The sequence below is a fragment of the Lepidochelys kempii genome, chromosome 18 (assembly GCF_965140285.1).
Source record: "Lepidochelys kempii isolate rLepKem1 chromosome 18, rLepKem1.hap1, whole genome shotgun sequence".
NCBI lineage: Eukaryota > Metazoa > Chordata > Testudines > Cheloniidae > Lepidochelys > Lepidochelys kempii.
In genome coordinates this window covers 12,053,333-12,070,996 of record NC_136397.1, presented here as the reverse complement: position 1 = coordinate 12,070,996, position 17,664 = coordinate 12,053,333, and the positions used below count along the sequence as shown (strand labels likewise).

General features: G+C 39.0%; 1 protein-coding gene across 7 annotated transcripts in view; it reads left to right on the top strand.

Moving 5' to 3' along the window:
* Nucleotides 1-17,664, top strand: part of VPS13D (vacuolar protein sorting 13 homolog D) — a 197,564-nt gene that overhangs the window by 123,828 nt on the left and 56,072 nt on the right. The gene's annotated exons all lie outside the window — the stretch shown is intronic.

Here is a 17,664-nt window from a genome sequence, read left to right as displayed (position 1 = left end):
AGAAGGAAAAACTCAAATCTGACCCTAACTGCAACACAAAACATGACCTGGCCGACAGATCATGTTCATGTTGCTCCTCCGGTGCCGTCTGTAGAGACAGTATGATGAATTAGTGTCTGCTCTCACTACCAGGGGTTTCACCTGATTCAGCGGTGCCAGAAATTGTTCCTTTTCGTCAATGCAGCCAATTCTGTAGAGCTGGCAAAGCAGCCAAAACTTGATGAACTGTCCTCCATATCTAATAATTACCAGCCACAAGCTGGAAAAACTTTCACAAATCTTATTTGTTTTTCAGTTACCTAGTGTCTTATAAGATCTGTTAATAAAATTTATATTAAATTTTAAGGTGAGTTGGAGGCTGTAAATAGGACTAGATCTGTTCTGTTCATACAACCATGTCAGGCTAAACTTTAATCATCACTTTAAAAGAAATCTATACAGAGAGAGTGCCTATATGAACTGAAAAGTAAGTTGTTTATGAGTTGTATCTGTTTTTGTCATTTTATGGCTTTTCTGTTTTACAGTGTTATTGATTATTCCTGTAATGGCTTCTCCATGCATCTCAGAACACACAGTGGGTAAATGCCTTCTTTCAAGTAGGAGAAGTTCAGTGTATTTAAGTTGGCACAAAACCTTAGGTTAAATAAAGTTCATTTCAGACAGTTTTATAGTTTTTATCCCTTGGAGGCTACAAGTTTTGTATTTTAAAAAGTACTTTGATCCTAAATATAGGCACCTGAGGGAATTTGATTCCCTCTGCATGGAGGCTCCTACAGTGGCCATATGCACAGAAATGACTCAAATTCTTGGCATGCAAACTTTTTTCTTTTTTGTTTTCCGCCTTAGGCATGATACTACTAAAACCTAAAATTATTACTCTTTCAGAGACTTCTCAGTCAGAAATGCATGTTAGATGCTGACCTAATACCAAAATAAATTAAAGCCCTGTTTTGACTCTGTACTCTCTTCTGACTTGAAGTCTTTGTTTCATTGTACCCATTACTAGTAAATAGATATTGTGCCGAGATAATGCAACTCCTGGTGCAAAATGATTACAAAGTTTAATATACTTTATAATTGCTGTGTGCTATTTTTGTGTGAGAATCAACTTTTCAGATACTGTACGTGATTTGTCTAAGATTTGCAATCCGTCTAGGAACCCATCCTATGGGTATACATACGTTACAGCCACTGGTGTGAATAGAATCTCATGTAGATGTACTCGCACTAGCTGTGTTCAAGCTAGCTTGCTAAAAATAGAAGTGAGCAGCAGGAGCCCTGACCACCCTGTATACCTTCTCACTTGTGCAGCCAGCGCTGAAGCCCGTACCACAGTGTCCTTACTTTTCTTTATGGCGAGCTAGCTACAGCACAACTAGTGCCACAACATCTCCCCGGGCTGCCATTCATCCATTTACATGCCTGGCTTCAGTGTAATGTATCCTAAATCATTGGTATGTGATGGAAAAGCTGCGCTCCATTTCTGCATACAAATATTTGATGGAAAAATGTTTTAAAATAAATAAAGGCAACACTGGAAACAAAACTATACTATAAAGCTTTCTGACCTTGAAAATTCCACCTGACAGCTTTGCCAATGTACCTCAGTTTCCATGGTTTTCAAATTGTAGGTCTCTTGAACCCTGAATGCCAATTGTGGACATAAACAGACAAGAACTAGTATGAATCCATTAATCATTTTTACTTGAGTTAAATAAGGAGGTGAAAGGCTTGAGCCCTGAGTCTACTGTGCCTTACATTCAGCCAAACCAAAAAAGGGCCTGTCCAGGACTGTCTGCATTACAAATACAACCATGTCAGGGTTCCCAATTATAACAGGATTGCTCCTTTGTTTGCACTACAGATTTGTAGTTGGCTAAGCTTTACAGTGTTCTGTAACCTGCCTAAAAACTCGGTCATGTCCCAGGCTTTAGCCTGCTTATGGCAAAAGGTTAAGATCCTAGGTTTACTTCAAATGAGAACTAGGTCTATTGACATGATTCCTTTTGTAGCAGAAAAGTCTCTTTTGTAACTATCCGTCAATATAATACTAAACATTTAAATCAAAGGAAAAAAATCATAAGTTTTTGCAAAGGGATAATAAAGATTCTGAAAGCTATAGATATAAGCAACATAAAAGGATAAAACTCATAAAAGAGATCTCATATTTTCTGGTAAAGTTTGGTGTTTTCTGAAGGAGGTTTTATTTTGCTTCCTTAAGCAGTTGCCAGCTGGTGGCTGGGTTTTTGTAGGTGTACTTTTTGCACTAGTTCTTAGTTTTCCAACTCTGGAGTAAAAGAAAACAAAAAAAATCCAGGTAAAGGAGAATTTCTTTCATATAAAATCAGGGAGAATTCAGAGGTATGACAAAGCAGTTTATAAACTGACAGACTTTTAGTTGCTTCCTGTGCAAACTAAATATAAGCAAGATTTGACGACCTATTATTTATACAATGTCCATGAAGCAGATTAAAGCTGTAGAACATTTCATTGTGTGAACAGTTGACAGTGATTACTTATGAACTATTTGCTAATAGCCATCTTCCTTTAAATGTATATATAAAAAGCCAATTTACTTCCTGAACTTTGCTACTTAAAGAATCTATAACCAATCAGGATGTCACTTTTTAAATAATATTTGGTTTTCAGCACAGAGCACAGCTGGGAGATGCGTATTTTAAAAAACACATTAACATAAGATTAGGGAGGGATTCTGTCCTGTATCTTTGATCCTTATGACACATCGCCCATCCTTTGTTCTGTACAAGAGAGTTCTTATCTCTGAATTTTTACCAGATTTGCTTTTCTTACTGAATTGTCAATGCAACATTTTTAGATTTGTCCGATAGGTCTTGGTAGGGTTTAAATCAGTGATCCGTAGACTGAGGCTCCGGAGCTGCAGGTGGCTCTTTAATGTGTTTCTGCAGCTCTTTGCATCACATGATATTAAAAACACTGTGATTAATTATTAACCAGTCAGGATGCTCTTACTTTATAGGTATACATGTCTATATAGTAAATGGAACAATGAATTCACAGTGCTATGGCTTTTTTGGGTAATGTTGATCGCTAACTTCGTTCCTGAACCGCTGAGGTCTGAGTATTGCCAGTTTAAATGAACACTTAAAAAAGAATCTTTAGAATGGCATTTCAGCCCATGAATAAGTATTTTATTAACTGTTTCCCTGTTTCCCTGTCAAAGTCTTTGTGACATTCCTACTTCACTAAAATAGTAAGTCTGCATTGTTGAAGAGAACATCCTCTTTTTTTATATATACACCGGACCCTCGCTAGAACACGGGATTTGGGATCCATGCGTGGTACTGCATTAACGTGGGGACCACGATAAAATGAATTCCAATTAAAGAAATTAAATTTGGGATTCATGGCCACGACCGCACTATATAGATGCGTGTTCTAGCGAGGGTCCGGTGTATATATCCATTGTTCTGTTTTGTGGTTTTCCACCATAGAAGGAACTAGCTTCTCTGATCCTTGATGTTTCTCATCCCCATTGTGACTGAGCAATACTGCCAGTTAGTTGACAGTTCTTTTAGTCTTGTGCCACTACATGAATCTTGTTTGATGGTATTAGGGAAGAACACTGGCTGCACAGCCAACAAAGGCAAGACAAGTTTCCATGTATATATTAGGACTTCCTTCGCTGTTTATCTGACGCTTTGAATCATTCTTTTGGGGCAGATATTTGGAAACATTTAGTGGGATATATTCATACTGCACAAGACACCTTCACTGAGCCAGAGGCCTAGCCCATTTTTTCAGAGCTCATCATAATTGTATGTAAAGTTTTAGAGCACCAGAGGTTTGCATGGAGCTTTTTAGAGAGAATAAATACTGTCTTGAGGACATTACTCACTGTGTTAGATATGATACGACAGCATAAAAGAAAATTGACATCATGCAAGGCAGATGGAAGAAGGTTTATCAAATAAGGATAGAGTGTTTCTTGTTTTCGTAAGGTATGCATAACGTTAGTTCCAACTTTTAAAATTTAAATGTTGCCGTAGGAGCGTGAGTCCTTGTTAGAGATGTGGAAAGAGGTGGGATTTTGAAGCCAAGTAAGGAGGCTACATTAAAATATAGGTATGGGAAGGATATTCCAGGAATTTGGAGGACACGCAGGCATTTGTGGGCAGGGGAAGCAAAGACAACATGAAGGACAGTAGAATTGGCAGAGCACGTGATCCTAATAGGAGACTGACAGGAAACAAGAGATGAGATGATAGGCCGTGGTAGAGCTGTGACGAGGGGATATGAATTTGAAGTGGAAAGTGATTGGGAGTAATGGAGGCTGCAAAAAGGGAGTAACGTGGACAAGTATTGGCAGAGGAAGATGAGTTTGTCAATGCCATTTTAGTCAGGCTGAAGGGATGTAAGAAGGGAGTCATGTATCCCAGAAAGAAGAAGAATGCCATAATCTAAGCAGTTTACTACCAAGGTGTGGATAGCTGTCTGTAAAATAAACAGCGAGTTAAAATTTTTCATCCCTTGACTTATACAGTCAACCATTCTCATTTAAGATACTTATATTCAGAAGCTAAGACAGTTAATGCACGTCCATCATTGGAAATGTTTTGTCTGAGCAACTCCAGGATCATTTTGACAGAATGGAATTGTAAATAGCTGAAATAAAAGTCATCCTGCTGTAAATTTTATTCAGTAGTGATGGGAAATTTCTCATCATCAAGAACCTTCACACATGAAGTTTAGGAGGTAACTTTTCTCACCATTCTTCTCTTGTGTATATGTAAAGCTGCCTAGACAAATGATGATGTGGTATGATCTTCATTGTCATCAATTCTTTATATGGTTGTGTCCCTAGGTTGTGGCACTTTCATCTTGGCACCACTCTGCTGTCTGTCCAAGACTAATGAGTGGATGTGACAGCTGGTTTAGGTTCAAACTAGCCAAATAAGAAAAGGCTGTGGACACCTAATTGATTGAGTTTTAGTTTTGCCCAGGCAAATTGTTAGGTGTCGTTTTGGATAGCGAGCTGAATATGGAATTGGAGGTTCAACATTCATTTTTTTTCATTTCCAGAATTTTAACATTATGTTGCGTACAGGCTTATGTGCAAGAAGCCTTCTGTATTCTTAATTGTGAGCTGACAATGGAGCTAATGTGGCCTCTGTGCTGTAATCATTTTCTGCTGTTTTGAAGTGGTAATCTCTTTCAGTGATTGAGCTTTTGACAGCATATCTGCTTTTGCTGCATCAGAAATCAACAAAGTTGGAACTGAGGACAATGATAGGATATTCCAGTTACTATAAGAACAAATGGAAAATTATAGACCAACTGTCTGGCCAAAATAATAATCAGAATTGGTGATTTAGTACTGTTTAGTACTGTGCAGACAAACAAGGTGTATAGTCAGGTTGCTTAATACAGTAGTGAAAGGCAGTCAGATACAATGGTGATGAATGCAGTGTAAGAATCTACGTAGCGAGATACAGAATATACAGGAAACCTGGGTTTAGTTTTCAATCTCTTGCTCCCTCAATTGGAGGGGAAAGGCTGTAGAAGCAGACCACTCAGATCCTTGGGGGCAGCGTAAAAGGGAAGTGCCTCCTTTTAGAAGACAGTGATCCCACTGACTAATGGGGTGACAATCGAAAACCATGAAAAATGTCACTCCTCCTTCATATGATAAGGAAGATCTGGCATCCATGACCACTGTATCTTGAGAGAGATTGGTATAAATCTGTACAAAGATAAGGCAAGTCTAAGAGTTTTAAAGGATCACTGAATCTTTCTTTGTTCCCATATTCCCTACCCCCACCACCTTAATCCTCATGTTTTATTAAAGAAAATTAATAGATAAATAAATAAATAGGCCCTTGTGGTCCCCATGATTCTGTTGTGGCCACAGTCGTAGCTGAGGGAAAATGCCATTACGCAAGAGCGTGTGTTTTGTTAAACAGCTACATATACACTGGTGTCCTGCTTTACCTTGCCTGCGAGTCCAAATGAAATTGATGACGTGCTCTGTTGAAAAAACTGTTTGATCTGGACTTGGTGTCTCTTTTAATAAGAATGCATTCAGAAGCAAACTGACATGCGTTTGGCAGCTTTATACCAAGCTTTTTCCAAGCAAAATTATGTGGTAGGCAAAAGGCATCAGTTCATTAACGGTGAAATAAATAGCTTAGCCATTTATTGAATTTTAAAGTGTGTTAAGTTATAATCTAGACAGTTTCAAAAACCAAGTTTAAAGAGCTTCAGTTTCTACACCTGCTTTAGATCCCCACCAGCTTGAGTTTTTACAAGCCATTATTATTACTTTTCTTAGTTTTTCTGTCTGTTTTTCTGTGTGACTGACTCCAAGTGGGGGAAACTAACTGTGCAGAGGAAATAGTAAAATATCATATACACAAAGTGCTGCCAAATACACAAAATAAACAAATACACTGAAGAGAGAAAATTGTTTTTCTTCTATCTTTAGTTTACAGTAATTTTAGGTATTGTGTAAATATGTACTAGGTTAAAAAAATTATCCTGAAGTGTGATGTGTAAGTTGCTGGAGTTCTTTTTAAGGAAACAGTGATCTGTGTTCAAAGTTCTCATTTTTAGTTTTTGATAGGTGAAAAGGGTAGAGTCTCAATTGTTTGTGAGTTGGGGTTAGTCAGATTTTAGTGACTTTTGTGTCAGCCTAAACAGGCCTCCCAACTATTATTTGGATACAGACAATATAGAAAGCTTTGTGGAAAATTTAAAATAGATATATACAAAGCCTTAATGAGAATGAAATCTGTTGGCTAATAAAATGTGTTTTATTTTTGAAGATAAGGTGAATACACAGGTTTTTTTGTTTTTAAAGGGATGCTACAAGATAGTTTTGGCCACACATTTAGGCTTCATTTTAAACTTTAAAGCACTACAGAAAGTACAAGTGTCTTCAGTTAATTAAAAAAAAAAAAAAAGAAAAGAAAAGAGAGAGAAAAACAGAATTCTTTGTTTTAAATATTCTCCAGCAGTTTATTACAAAATGAACTTGATAATAGTGTATCAGCCAGAGAAAGTGAAACTGACCTGGAAACAGAAAGTGAAAGTGACTAGTCTGTTTTCCCAAGCAGAATGAAGTTCAGAATGTAAACAAATAGCACAGATGGTAAAATGAAATTATATTGTTTTGCTCATCTAAGTTATAAACATAAGATAAAGACATTTTATTTTTAAGAAGACTTTTAAGTTGACAAAGTTCTTTAAGTACATTTAGGCTTGGAAGGATTAGCTTTTGATCGCTAAGTGTCGGTAAGCGTAAATTTCACCACACACACACACACACATACACTAAAAAAAATCCATGAATAGTAAAATATATTTACAGATAGTCAAAGCAGGAAAAATGCTGCTTGAGAACTTATTAGAGTTTGATTTAAGGATATTTTTGTTTTGTGTGTTTTGACATGAGGTGTTGTCAATTTGGATTTTAACAGTTATAAAGCTTTCACTTTTTGAATCTCAAAGTCTACTGTCATAAAATAATTGTCTGACCCCCTCCTTATAATTTTCTTTAATTTTGAAAAATTAAATCAATGAACATTGAAAAATGCCTAAAAATAGATCTGTCAGATTATTTAAAAAAATAAAAATTGAATTGTGCCAAGATATTTTTATTACATATTAACTCAAAGAACTAGAAAGGGACTTTAAAAGTACTATAGAGTTTATAATACATGCCATTACACTGTGTAAAAAAACTTAGAGAAGATTTGAAAGAGTTAATATTTTTTCCTTCTGAAAGTTATCTGTTAAGAGTATTAGTTGTTTAATAAAGCATAGCTGCCCTCCAGATGAACCCGCCAGTGATTCTGCAGTTGGGGTCATTCCAAGTTCATGCTGTGGACTTTTGACTGCCTTCTGTGTATGTGAAAACAGCTGGCAGTTCCTGCAGGGATCACTCATTCAGCCCTGTAACACAAAACTATTGCCAATGGGCACCTGCTGATGCAGCATCACAGGAGGTCCTTGGGGGAAGCTACCCAACTCATCAGGCATCTGTGGAGATAAAAAACAGCGGGGGGCTCCCCTGGGATACCCAGCTAATCAGGCATCCATACAGACAACTCATCAGGGGGCTTCACAGATTACCCAGCCAACATGCTGTTGTCAGAATGTATTAGGAAGCTTAGTTAACGATGGGATGTGAGCTAATTAAAGGTTCTTTACTTTGATTGTGTGACATAAGTGGGGGTGGGGAAAATGTCTCTGGAATTTCCAAAAAGGTATCATGTGTGTTCAGTGTTGAATGCAGCTGGCTTCTTTTTTGTTCTTCTGTTGATCAATAACTAAGGGCAGAAAGGAGTCAGAGTCTATATGCATTTTGTATATGATACCACCATAATTTCTGCATTTGTAGAAATTCAGTATAGTACTATCTAATTTAAGCTTAAATCAATTCTGTCACTATATTTAATGTTCTGTCAGTATTTCCATTATAAATCACTGTCTTCAGAGGTTTGTAACTTGGTCATAAACATTTTGTTCTTGGCTTAAGCTTTCTCATACACTTTCTCTGCTAGGCCCACTTTTTTTTTTTAGATCAGTTTGGTTTGGTTTATGCTCTCTAAGAGAGAATATATATTAAATGATTTTTAGAAATGCTCTTGTGCTTGAACAAGAGAGCTATGGTGTGTGTGTGTTTTTTTTTTTGGCGGGGGGGGTAGGAGAGTGTTAATGACAAGTGATATGATCTTGCCGTTTCCAGTACTTTCCGAATCAATTTTAAATGACTGCGGCTTTTAATTTGGAGAAGTAGCTCCTGCCACGTGTATACAGTAAGTTTTCAAAGACCACAAGTATTTTTATTATTCATATTTCAGGCCCAGGATAACACACAGTTGACAAATGTGTAGTTGTTTATAAGTGGGGGAAATGACTTCTTGCCTTTCTGCTAAATAATGTATGGGTTTTTTTTTAAATTGTTTAAATATGTAGTATTTATACAATCCATCTAATAACAGTGCCCTTTTTTTTTTTAAAAAAAAAAGCCAGCTCAATGTGATTTGCATAGTAAAGAGGTTTGTCTGTTGTGTGAGTAATTTCTAGTATATTTCTATTAAAGGTTTTTTAGGCTTTAACAAGAGACGCAGACGCATTAAACATTAACCTGTGACACCTCAACAAAAGGAAGGAAATCTATAGTATTTTCCACTGAATGCATCCGATGAAGTGAGCTGTAGCTCACGAAAGCTTACGCTCAAATAAATTGGTTAGTCTCTAAGGTGCCACAAGTCCTCCTTTTCTTTTTATAGTAAAGGATTGGCCACACATGCTTAATTCACTCATTGTACCTAGGTGTTATAGCTATCGATCTAACATAACTCTGCATGATCTTCCTTGTTGTATGTGCTTATAATAGCTTAGTACAACAGCATGAGTTGAGGATAGATTGCCAGTGTTAACTCCTTGTTTCCTTGCTTTTCACTAACACTAACCGTCTGTCCTTGGTGCATGTCATTGTGCTTAGCTACAGCAGCATGTTCCTTCAGCAAGATCATCCAGTGTATTTAAGTTTGGGGAACAGCTACACACAGTGAAATAAATAAATGATGCTTTTCCTTTGAATTTCTTTGCATTTCGTTGTGAGAGGTTTAATTAGTGTAAAATCTTTTTTTAACTAACTAAATTTTAGATTTTCTTTTGTAAATCCTGTAACTGACTCATGAAAACACTCAATGAACTAATTGTGGAAATAGCTTGATTAAAAACAAGGCAAATAACTTCAAGGGACTAAAACATTTTGACTTCTGTTAGCTGAAACCTATTGTATTGTCCATTAAATTAATCACTGGTAGAGACTTGTCTGAACAATATTATTACAACATATATATTCAATGGTGAACTTGGAAAAACGGGTTCAAAGTGTTATTAATATGACTCTCTTACTACAGTATGTATTATAAATACAAATCTGTGGGCATGGTTCTTACAAACAGGAACTTGTAGCACAGGTGATGACTTTTCAAAGTGCTGGGGGTGCTAGACCCCGGCTCCACCCCAGGCCCGCCCCCACTTCATCTCTTCCCCCAAGGCCCCACCCCCACTCTTCCTGCCCTGTTCCGTCCCCAAATGCACCACGTCTTCACTCCTCCGCTCTTCCCCTCCTCCTGCATGCCACGAAACGCCGATCTGCCGGGGGAGGGGGAGCAGATAAGGGGGCTGCCGGTGGGTGCTCAGCGCTCACCATTTCCCCCCAGTGGGTGCTCCAGCCCCAGAGCACCCATGGAGTTGGCGCCGATGACTCATAGTGCTTTTTTTTTTTTCTAATTCTTGAGCCTTCTATTCTGTCGCTGTCATGACAGTGGCAAAGAAACTTTTCTCCTTTGTATGAAGAAGTTTAAGATACGTTTGGGTGATGATAAAGGATAACTTGATCAGATTTTGTACTACATAAGCTAAAAGAATACATTTCTCAGTAATGTTTTTCTAAGTTTCTCAAATGATTTTTTAAATATATGTTTAAACCTTTGGTTCCCATGACAAACAGGTGCTAGGTTATTTCAAGCCCAAGCTGTGTGTGGATGTGAGATTTAACTTTGTCAATAACACTTAAAGGAAGTAAATGTTAAGATGGTAGCAGAAAAAAGAAAGTTTTCAAACCCTGCATTCCTGCTTAGGATAGCCTTCTTTGCTTCTATGATAGGGAACGGGTGCATTTGACGAAAACTCTGGAAATCTTAACGCTAACCTCTCCAAAGGGTGCTGGTGCCTGTTCATGGCTTTCCTATCGCTCTGTTTGCTGCTAGTGGAGGCCTTGCGTCCTGTAATGAACCGCTCTTCCTCTGCGTCTAGACACAAAGGAGTCTGTTTAGGATTTGCTGTTGTGATGTCAGAACGACTCTCCAGACGACATGATCAGGGATTTTCCTGTTGCATAATCCAAAAGTGTGAGAACTAGATTTTTTCAATTTCTAACTCTGATCAGTTCGCACTTAAATTATAATTATAAGAACAGTCTATAATGGCCGCTCATCATTGGCAAAGGGGTTGGACCAGCTGCCTCTGTAGGCCTTCAACAAGGCCTGCAGCCTGGGGTTTTACCGGGCTGGAGCAGCACTGCTCCAGTTCAGGTACCTTCCTCTCAGGCAGCTAGCCCTTCTCCCTCTGGGGCTAAAGTGAGACTCCTTTCAGCTTTTGGCCCACAGCCTTCTTATCAGGGCCAGCTGGGCCCTATTTGAGCTGGCCAGACCTGTGGTCAGCTACTCCCTCAGCTGCCCTCACTTCCTACTTCCCACACGCAGCCCTCTGCAGGGCTGCTTTTAACCCTTGTTCTACCGGAGTGGGGCAGCTGCCCCAGTACAGTGCACTGCAAAACAAAATTAAAAACTGAGTTACACTGAGGCTTTGTCTACACTGGCACTTCGTCGGCAAAACTTTTGTCGTTCAGGGGTGTTTTTAAAAAAAAAAAAAAAAAAAAAAGCCACCTCAGAACGACCAAAGTTTTACCGACGACACGTGCCAGCGTGAACAGCACTTTGTCGGCAGGAGCGATATCTTTCTAACAAAGCCCCTGCTGTTCGTTGGGGGTGGACGTTTTTTGTCAGCAGGAGAACTCTCTTCTGCCGACAAACAGCAGCTACACTGCGCGGCTTTTAACCGCACGGTTGCAGCAGCACAGCTGTGTCACTAAAAGCCCCATAGTGTAGGCATAGCCTAAGATTTCCTAAATTCTCACCAGCTGGAATCTATGTGTGTGTTGAAGGTGGGATAAATTATAACTGACCTTTATTTAATTCTTCTCTCCCCCCCCCCCGCCCCGAAATCCATCTTGTCATGTCTTGTTTTGCTAAAGGATACCCCTGAATGTATTATTCTGTAACATTTTATGCAGTGTATGGATTACAATGAGTCTTAGGTATGTAGTGTCTGTTTGTGACATCTTCAGTGAACAAGGAAGTACTGAAAGGATTTACAGAGGATAAAAAGACATTTTTAAAAGTTAGTTAAAACGGATTCCTGTGCTGAATGCCTCACACGGTCTGATTAGGGGGAACATTCAGTACAGAAATTTGGGCTTAACTCCATTTTTATTTGCTTTGCAGTTCCTTCTGTGTCAGATAAGCTTATTATTTTGCAAAAAGAAAAGGAGGACTTGTGGCACTTTAGAGACTAACACATTTATTTGAGCATAAGCTTTCGTGAGCTACAGCTCACTTCATCGGATGCATTCAGTGGAAAATACAGTGAGGAGATTTATATATACAGAGAACATGAAACAATGGGTGTTACTCTGAAACCTCTCCTTACAGTGTTATAGTAACAGCCGTGTTAATCTGTATTGGCAAAAAGAAAAGGAGTACTTGTGGCACCTTAGAGACTAACCAATTTATTTTAGCATAAGCTTTGGTGAGCTACAGCTCACTTCATCGGATGCATACTGTGGAAAGTGTAGAAGATCTTTTATACACACAAAGCATGAAAAAATACCTCCCCTCACCCCACTCTCCTGCTGGCAATAGCTTATCTAAAGTGATCACTCTCCTTACAATGTGTATGATAATCAAGTTGGGCCATTTCCAGCACAAATCCAGGGTTTAACAAGAACGTCTGGGGGGGGGGGGTGTTAGGAAAAAACAAGGGGAAATAGGTTACCTTGCATAATGACTTAGCCACTCCCAGTCTCTATTCAAGCCTAAGTTAATTGTATCCAATTTGCAAATGAATTCCAATTCAACAGTTTCTCACTGGAGTCTGGATTTGAAGTTTTTTTGTTGAAGAATTGCAACTTTCATGTCTGTAATTGCGTGACCAGAGAGATTGAAGTGTTCTCTGACTGGTTTATGAATGTTATAATTCTTGACATCTGATTTGTGTCCAACAGTGCACAGCAACACTGCATACGTTTAAGATGGGAAAGTACTAATACTCTTCATGAAACTCTAGAAAATTTAGCTAGGTAGAGCGTAATTACCCAAATAGGAATTTGGCTAGGACACAGCAGCCAACACACACCTAGTCCTGCAGAAAATGCCATGAAATCTTTAATGATCACAAGGTCTCAGAGCAGTTTTACATCTCATCTAAAACATGGCATCTCTGGCAGCATAGTGCTCACTAACATTGAATACGATTCAAAAGGGAAGTGTACAAGCCACTGATTGAAAATCTCCAAAGTGGACAATCAGGTTACAGCAAGTTGGGTACTGAGTTCAGCTGGTAGAGGAAAATGCAGACCAGTTTAGTTTTTAGAGATTTTAATTAACTGATAGCTAAACTCAGAGGTTTGAAGTCATGATTCTTGGGATACAAACCTAGGCTGTATCTTTACTAGGGAAGAATGTGTGGTAACTTGAGTTACCAAACTTGAGTTAAGAACGCACCTAATTTTTCTGCTGGCCTCAGGGAGGAGGCCTCATGTCATAGAGAGCTGGTGAGGAATCATGGGCCAGATTCTGTTTTCACACAGTTTACCAATGTAACTCCATAGATTCGAGTGAATCACTTACACTGTCATAAATAAGTGAAGTGAGATCAGAATCTGGGCTCCAGTGCCTCTGGAGTGGAGGGTCAGAGAGAAGTTCATTGCCCATTCATGGAGAAGGGAACTGGAAGATATAGTCCCTTTGGAAGGGAGATCAAAGAACACAAGTGACAGTTGGCAGGAAGAATGTGTGAGACTTGTGGGTGTTTTTTTTGTTTTGTTTTGTTTTTTTTGCAGAGCTTCCAAAATATTTAATTCATGCTTCTTCTGTCCAGGAACGGGGAACAAGGCAAAGAATCAGATGTTATATTCTCAAATATGCTTGAACTTTTTTTCCCCAGTCATTTGAGTGATGTCCCTGGATCCGGTTCTGTTCAATATCTTCATCAGTGATTTAGGGTATGTCTTCACTAGCAATGTTAAAGCGCTGCCTCAGCATAGCATGGGGAGAGAGCTCTCCCAGCGCTCTGAAAAAAACGCTTCCACGAGGGTGTCGCTGAAATTTACAGAGCTCAGGGGGAGGTTTCGACCCCTGAGCGAGAAAGTTGCAGCGCTGTAAAGTGCCAATGTAGACAAGCCCTTAGATAATGGCATATATAGTCCGCTTATAAAGTTTGCAGATGATACCAAGCAGGGAGAGGTTGCAAGTGCTTTGGAGGAGAGAGTTAAAATTCAAAATGATCTGGAACAAACTGTAGAAATGGTCTGAAGTAAATAGGATGAAATTCAATAAGGACAAATGCAAAGTACTGTACTTACAAAGGAAAAATCATTTGCACACATACAAAATGGGAAATGACTACCTAGGAAGGAGTACTGTGGAAAGGGATCTGGAGGTTCTAGTGGATTTTATAAGTTAAATATGATTTAACAGTATAACACTGTTGTGCGCGCACATACACACGCACAGCAAACATAATTTTGGGATGTATTAGCAGGAGTGTTGCAAGCAAGACATAAAAAGTAATTCTGCTCCTGTACTCCACGCTGTTCTCAGCTGGAGTATTGTGTCCAGTTCCTGGGAACCACATTTCAGGAAAGATGTGGACAAATTGGAGCAAATCCAGAGGAGAGTAACAAAAATGATTCAAGATCTAGAAAACATGACCTATGAGGAAAGATTGAAAAATTGTTTAGTCTGGAGAAGAAAAGATTGTGGAGGGGACATAACAGGTTTTTAGTGCACAAAAAGTTGTTACAAGGAGGAGGGAGAAAAATGATCCTCGTTAACCTCTGAGGATCTGACCAAAAGAAATGAGCTTAAATTGCAGCAACAATGATTTAGGTTGGAGATTAGGAAAAGCTTCCTGTCAGGGTAGGTATGCACTGAAATAAATTGCCTATAGAGGTGGTAGAATCTCCGTCATTGGAGATTTTTAAGAGGTTAGACAGTTACCGGTCAGGAATAGTCTAGATCAGTGGTTCTCAAACTTCTGTAGTGGTGACCCCTTTCACACAGCAAGCCTCTGAGTGCGACCCCCACTTATAAATTAAAAACATTTTTTAAAAATATTTAACACTATTATAAATGCTGGAGGTGAAGCAGGGTTTGGGGTGGAGGCTGACAGCTCACGATCCCCCAGGTCATAACCTCGCAACCCCCTGAGGGGTCCTGACCCCCAGTTTGAGAACCTCTGGTCTAGATAATACTGAGTCCTGTCTTGAGTGCAGAGGACTGGACTAGATGACCTCTCAAGGTCCCTTCCAGTCTTACGATTCTATGACATCTAATTAGCGATCTGGAAGATCCAAGCTTTAGCTGGATTTGGGCTTCCAGCTCTTAGATCTATGAGAAGCTAGGCATTTTGAGTCTGTCGTGGTAAGGTGTAGCCTGCTTCATTCAACATCATGCCTGCTGATTATTAGTTGCTAAAGAAGGCATGTGACCACTCTGAGCAGGAGTTGAGGTGCTATGTTACAAGTCACTGTAGCAAAAGGAAAGTTTGGGTAATACAAAGAACATAAAAGGCCAGAGTAATACTTTCTTTTTGATATGGTGTAGGCAAAGAGTCTATTCTGGAAAATTTAAGGATGGAAGGGATCAGGTTTTGTTCTAAGAAGTGCCTTGATTCGAGCTGCAAGTTTGTTTATTCCTTAGTAACATTAGCATTTAAATGGTCCTAACTAGACTTTGAAGTTAACACCTCATTGAGGAAAATAAGGGGGGTAACAGTGGATCATGCTTTTGTTGCCATTGTTGTTTAGCTATAGGCTGTTTTCTGCATGACTAGATAAACAGTGCAATAAGCCATCAATTATATTGTCAGGTTTCAGAGTAGCAACCGTGTTAGTCTGTATTTGAGAAAAGAAAAGGAGTACTTGTGGCACCTTAGAGACTAACCAATTTATTTGAGCATAAGCTTTCGTGAGCTACAGCTCACTTCATCGGATGTATCCGATGAACTTATGCTCAAATAAATTTGTTCGTCTCTAAGGTGCCCCAAGTACTCCTTTTCTTTTTGCAATTATATTGTGACTGCTATTTCACAAGGGAAGAGCCAGATACCGTCATTTTTAAAAGGAGGAGGCATCAAAAAGTGAGACACCCAAGTTTTCTTTTTGTGTGGACTTCCTTGGAGTTCCCTTTGCAATACTTTTCTTAAGCCTTGATTATGATACACATTGTAAGGAGAGTGATCACTTTAGATAAGTTTCAGAGTAACAGCCGTGTTAGTCTGTATTCGCAAAAAGAACAGGAGTACTTGTGGCACCTTAGAGACTAACCAATTTATTAGAGCATAAGCTTTCGTGAGCTACAGCTTACTTCCTCAGATGCATATCGTGGAAACTGCAGCAGGTAAGCTATTACCAGCAGGTAAGATAAGCTATTATAGATAATATAATTACCTGCTGGTAATAGATAAGCTATTACCAGCAGGAGAGTGGGGTGGGGGGAGAGAAAACCTTTTGTAGTGGTAAACACCCATTTTTTCATGCTTTGTGCATATAAAAAGACCTTCTATACGTTCCACAGTATGCATCCGATGAAGTGAGCTGTAGCTCACGAAAGCTTATGCTCAAATAATTGGTTAGTCTCTAAGGTGCCACAAGTACTCCTTTTCTTTCTTCTTAAGCCAGGCACAAATGTGGGTGAATTTCTTGTGGGCTCCTGTCTACTCAGAAAAATTCACTGGTGATGGAAATGATTTTCAAGATCTGTTCTGAAAAAACATTTCAGGTAACATGGTTGTACTGGTTTGTTGGAAACCATTTTTTGGGGTTTTTTGTTTTGTTTTTTTGCTCATGGGGCAGTCACAAATGTATTATCTGAGATACAGTTGAAAACCATTTCAGAGTTGGGTATTTGGGGATTGTATGGGAGAAGGTTGGAGGGAAAAGGAGTCAAAAATACCTGTGGTCATGACCTTATTTCATTTTGTTATTAGGCCTTATCTACCCTACATCCATGAGAACCAGGGGATCTCATTGGCTCACGGTGTCCATAAACCAAATTAATCACTTGGACTGTTTAAGATATTAATCAGGTTATGGACATGGTTAGGTCTACACTACACCTTCTAACTATTTTGTAATTAAGGCCTCCTCTTCATTGCAAAAAAAGAGGGGTGTTGCTAACTTGAGGTAAAATCCTAGTGAAGACAAGGCAGTTTGTTGGTTTCACACAAGTTAGCTGGTCCTGTCAAAGCCTATGAGGGAGCTTAGGCTTTAACTCAAACTGCCAACTCATGTGAAAATAACAAACTGCCTTGTCTTCACTACGATTGTAGCTCAAGTTAGCTAATTTGAGTGAACAACACACTTTTTTTTTTTTTCCTCCTCAGTGAAGGCAACAGTTAAGTTTGGGATTGACTATGTTGTCACTGAATCTCCTGGCTTGGTTACAGTTACACTGTAGCATGGTTATTGTGATTTGCAGGTTGAAAAGATGTGCACCGATTTCACTATGAAATGTTTCAGTTCATATTAAGAATACTGTTGCTGTAAGAACAGTTTAAGATTGCTGTGCTTCAAAATAAAGGAATTACAGTTCTCTGGTCTACTCTTCACTCAGATTGTTACTGTTTGCCACACCCAATCCATTACACCCCATCATTGACACCCACAAGCAGAACCTTATTTGAAGACTTTTCCCTACTCCCCATAAACTGAAATAGTTTGCAAAGCTTTAGGCTTTTTTACACAAACACTTAGCTTGTAGCAAGTGGAGGTTGGAATCCACCCTGCACTAGCCTGCTGCACACTAACTGTCTGTGTGAGCC